Below are 5,679 nucleotides of genomic sequence, written 5' to 3'. Positions count from 1 at the left end.
TTTGTCTGGCGCGAGTTGCTTCCCTCCAAGTTGCTTCCCTCCAAGTGTCGTACAAGTGAGAGGTTTAGCGCTATAAAACCAGGTTCAATCCACCATTTTCTACATTTGAAAATGCCTGTACCAAGTCAGGAATATGACAGTTGTTGTCCATTCGTTTGATGTGTTTTGTCATTTGATTTTGCCATGTGATTAGGGACTTTCCGATTGAATTTTCCTCGGAGTTCAGTATTTTTGTGATTTTACCCTCTAATCTGGCGCCATAATCGGACAACAGAAATTTCAGGGTCGCCATTGCTGAGCAGCATACTGCACTGATAAATACGACCATGTGCATGCATAACAGACATAGTGGCGAACAGACAACGATGAAGGTAGAGTCATTACATAAGAAAACATAGATTTTAATATATTAGACAGCCAAATGTTATCAGTATCACGAAAAATACAAAGTGGGGGGTTATCTCAAAATACTCGCTACTGTAGAAAATCACTGCGGCTGAAACCTTGCATGGGCTAAATTTCTGTTCTATGTATAATCGTTATGGCTGGTATCTTATTTATGTGTTTACTTGACCCTTAACCTGTTAACTGGCAAGTTGTGAACATGTATAGCCTGTTTTGAAAAAAATATCCGTGTCAAACAGTCAAAGAGGAGGGGATGGTCATTTTCAGCATCTCATGATCTGCGCTACCGGAGCGTCTTTTTACCAAAGAACACCACAGAACACCACAGAATACCACAGAACACCTAAAATATACCACAGAACTTCACAAAATACAATAAAACTACTAAAATATACCACAGAACATTGAATTAATTTACAAAATGCAAAACTAATAATTCAGAATTATATCATTTTTATAATTCGGGCTACACTAATGACAGGACGATTGACCGGATGAGATATAAATTTCTTTAATGATCATAATTTTTTTTGTTATTTGTTTTTTTTTTTAAATTTGGAGACCTTTGAGATACTAAACTATATTTTATAAAAATCTTTTAAAAACAATTTTTTGAAATAAAAAAGTTTTTCTATGAGAAAAAATGATTTTCTATAAATAAAAGTTTTTCTATAAAAAAAAAAATTATTTTCTATAAATAAATGTTTTTCTACACTTGTGTTTTTTACTCATAATGTCTGCCCATATGAAAACTTTTCTGTTTAACCGATTAGAACTCATATTGTTCAACCGGCACCATAGTCGAATTCAGCATTGCCATTATTTTTGAAAGATAGGAATAGAAGGAATATTTATTTTCAAAATGTAGGAATAGCAGGAAGACACCCAATTAAATGTATTTGATGTCTCATGTGTGATAACTAAAATGACATGTTAATTGGCTTGATGAATTGGTGATTACGACGAGTGTCAAAATTAGATAATCTAATTAAATTTTGGTACTTTTAATGTGCCGGTGAACTCGCTCAGATCATCATTTTAGACTCAAAATATAGAATCTATATAGTAATGCTACATATGCCAGTTTTTAATTATTTAGATGCAGTTCAACTATTTCCAAATGCATACAAAATTTCGTAAAAATCTGAAATATTGTCCAATGACTTTTATTTCATCTCAAGTAAAGTATGTGTATACAATGTTTCATCTGACTTGCCGACAGTATTTTGTTTTGAACTGCATCAAGTGTATCAAGAATCTATTCAGTGTTTCAAAAGCCAAGCTAATGTACTAGTTTGTGATGTCCATTTGAGTTGCCACTTGTGTTGTCAGAGAACGTTTTCCCTGGACAATGCTGGAGACAACTACCAACATGCTTCTACACAATTTAAGGCCCTGCATAAATTCTATACATAAATTGGAGAAGATACACCCACATCAAAAGAAAAGTCCCAAATCATCAAATTTGAAATTTTTGACTATTATAACGACACATTAATAATATTTTATTAGTCAACTCAAATAACTGTCCAACAACAACTTCAAATATCTTGTTGAAAGTATTTGGTAGCCCTTAAGGGACTGCTTTATACATTATTCAATATTTAATATACATGTACTTATTATTAAACAAAAATGACAACTACAAAAATGATAAATTCTGGTATATACAAAATAGATTTAAGACATAATTACGTTATGCATTTGTTAGAAACATTCTAAAAAATGGAAGGAAAAAATAAGAAAAAATTTAAAAATTTAAAAAAAAAAGTAAATGCCACAAATATACCCTAGAATTAGAATTGTTGGGACTTTAAATATTTTTTGTATATTATGGTTTTAATACCGGTAGGCGTTTTTGGTATAGACCCAATAATAGGCCAATTCAGTTAGGGGCATAGAGATAGTGAGTCGACCCTAAATTGAAAAATTAAATTTATTTGAATAATAAATGTCAAATTATAAAAAGAATTAACAAAAACAATGATATAATGTCTGAAGTATTTATATTTCGAAGTTCTGTGGTATATTTTTTTGTGTTCTGTGGTATTCTGTGGTGTTCTGTGGTAAAAAGACGCTCCCCTGCGCTACCGTTAGCGTCAAATGAGTCTTTGATTTTATATCGTCATTCGTAAAATCTAATTTCGTAGCCACGTTAGGGTCAAATGAAGTTAAGTATTTATCGTTAGCGTCTGTAATGACTAGTAAAACAGGTTGGGAACAAACCCTCTATATGGTGTTTATACCTGTATACAGGAATAATCCTTCTAGGCCTATAGAGGGATAAAAGAGGGGTATTTTTGTTTAGACTGGATTTAAAGCAAAATAGGCAGAATGGCATTTTCTAGTTATATTTGCTATAATCTATAGCACTATATATGCATCAATTATTGCACTTTACTGTATTCTGTATTTCTTTACTAAAAAATGGCCTGGGATGCCCAGTTTTCTGCTAAAGTGACAGAACTTGCAATCTATTGTATACCTATCTGAACACCTGATCAACAACAAAAGGGACATGCAGTTGACCTTTAAATTTTATGTTAAATCTAACAATAGAAATTCTGTTCAGTGAGGCATAACTGAGTGGAATTTACCTGATCATCACAGCTTTCAATTATGGTGTACAATAGATTGTATATTCAGTCAGCTTAGCAGTAAACTGGGCATGTGAAATGAAATTAAGTACATCAATTGGTGCATCAAATGTAGCAGGTTACTGCCATAATAAGTAGAAAATGCCATTCTGTCCTATTTTGCTTTAAATCCAGTCTAAACAGAAATACTCCTCTATAGAGGGATAATTTTATCCCTCTATAGAAGGATTATTCCTCTATACAGGTTTAAACACCAGTGGCGGATCCAGGGGGGGGGGGGTTCCGGGGGTTGGAAACCCCCCCTTTTTTTTGACAATCAATGCATTTGAATGGGGACATATAGTTGGAACCCCCCCTTTATCCTGGGTTAGGAACCCCCCCTTTTATAAATGGCTGGATCCGCCCCTGAACACCATATAGAGGGTTTGTTCCCAACCTGTAAAATGGGGTACCCCATAACTTCCCTCGGACAGGGGTTCATGATTACCACTCCCTATCCCCAACTCCCATTTTTCTTCCCTTTTACTCTAAAATTTTCTCTTTTAACTTCTACTTCCATCCCCCTTGCTCCCAGACAAAAAAATTGCAAAATATATTTCCCAGATTATTCATCCCCCCCTCTTTGAATTCTTGTCCTTTCACCCAAAATCATGTTTGCTCCAATTCATGTTCATCCCTTTTACATTCCCACCTTGAGTCTGTTTGTACCCTTCCTTTTATCTAAATCATGCTTTTGTTAGTATAGTTCTATAACAATAAAATAAAGATATATTAAGTTTATTTTTATTGTTTAAAAATAAAGTGACTCACACGAGGTCAAAGGTTTTTTTTCTATTTATAATCTTCATAAGATTTACTTCTACCAAATTGGTTACTTTTATTTTCACTCAGACCAGGCTAACTAACGGTAACGGACCTGCACATGATACCCCCTTTTCTCGCTTCCTGATCCCTCATTCCCATGTTCCCTTATCCCTGTCCACCCGCTCAAGGGGTTTGATTGTTTCGTTTGTTTTCTTGAGAATATGAATGGCCTGATTTGTAAATTATAACCACTACAGTACGAGGCAATACATTTTATTGATGGATTCGTCGTGATCACAATTTGTTTACAATTAAACACCCCCCCTGTCTCTCTTTTGTATAAAAAATTTCATAACGTCAAGTATCAGGTTTAAACATACACGTAGGGCTTATCTTGTTTACCAAATAACACATACAGTTGAAAAATTCATTATTGTTTTGTGCTTAGTATTTTTAAACACAAAATTTGTATATCCCATCTTCCAAACAGGTTACAAGACACCTCAGCATAATTTGGTTGACGAGGAGTACAAATGTAGCTCAGCTACATTATAGAATTTTTAGGCATAGAAATAACTTGTCCCTGGCATCGAAACAGCATGCCCCGAGAAGTCTGTATTCAACATATATATAAAAACAAAATCACTATTTACACTTGCTGTGCATGTAATTTTATTTTGTTTGCTCATTATTGTTGCCACAAATTCTTCATTTTTTTACGCCGTAGTGGAGTGGGCATCAAGTTTTACCCTTGTCTGTCTGTACGTATGTCCCAAAATTGGTGTCTGTCTGTACGTATGTCCCAAAATTGGTGTCCGTTCTCTAACTTCAGTTTGCCTCAACCAAATGTTATGAATGAAACTTATACACAATGCTTATTACCAACAAACACAGATCAAGTTTGAATTTTTTTTGGTGGTGTCACTTTTACTGTTTTAGAGTTATGCCCCTTTACAAATGGAAAAATTGCTGAATTTTTTGTTTCCATTCTCTACTTTAGTTTGCCTCATCCAAATGTTATGAAACTTATACACATTACTTATTACAACAAAATTCAGATCATGTAAAACTTTGGGTAGTGTCACTCTTACCGTTCTTTAGTTATGCTCCTTTATAACTTTATATGCAAGTGGGGGCATTATCTGTGTCCCATGGACACATTCCCCATTTATTTAAAATATGAACTACATTATGCTTTTAAATGTCAATCATGGTTGATTTTCTGACAGAATTACTCTGACATTTAATTTCAGGCTTCAAGTACATGTAAGAGGAAGGAGTGATTTGTTGTGAAAGATCCTGGAATGTTCAACTTTACCTGGAAACTATTGGCAAAGAACTGACAGAATTTACACGAGAAGCCAGTATCATCTTGTCTTGCAATTGGGAACTATATGTAAAGTGCAGAAACTTAAGAACAACATTAGAAGCCAAGATCAACAATACTTGGAACTACATGTATAATCAAAGTACTGGCAGAATCCATATGAGAGAACCCAAGATCATCTACACTTAGTGTCTATATGCAAAGTGGTGTCAGAATCCACTTAAGAAGCCAAGATCAACTATAATTTGGAACTATATGCTTTAGTGCTGTCAAAATCCAAGATCAAAAGGACCTACTTTACCTACCCGTCCCAATGATGAATACAGATTATTGAGTCTTATAAAAAACACTGATGAAGAATATTGATATAAAAATAATGAAAATATAGAGCTGATCAGCTAATGATTGTACATGTACATGATGTACATGATGTATACATGTCAACAATTACTAGTATATTGAAATTTACAATGCTAATAAATGTTTTATAAATTTGATCTCATAGACATTTTAGGAATAAAAATCAAAAATGTTTCAAAAAATGAA

General features: G+C 33.7%; 1 long non-coding RNA gene across 1 annotated transcript; it reads left to right on the top strand.

Moving 5' to 3' along the window:
* The first annotated feature begins 250 nt into the window (after positions 1 to 250).
* Positions 251 to 5,679, top strand: LOC127701740 (uncharacterized). Its single transcript, XR_007982191.1, has 2 exons — positions 251 to 371; positions 5,060 to 5,679. It is a non-coding gene; the product is annotated as an uncharacterized LOC127701740 (long non-coding RNA).

This window comes from Mytilus californianus, unplaced genomic scaffold (genome assembly GCF_021869535.1).
Source record: "Mytilus californianus isolate M0D057914Y unplaced genomic scaffold, xbMytCali1.0.p SCAF_5, whole genome shotgun sequence".
NCBI classification, from domain to species: domain Eukaryota; kingdom Metazoa; phylum Mollusca; class Bivalvia; order Mytilida; family Mytilidae; genus Mytilus; species Mytilus californianus.
The sequence above is the reverse complement of the archived record's forward strand: the minus strand, read 5'-3'. Positions and strand labels throughout refer to the sequence as shown.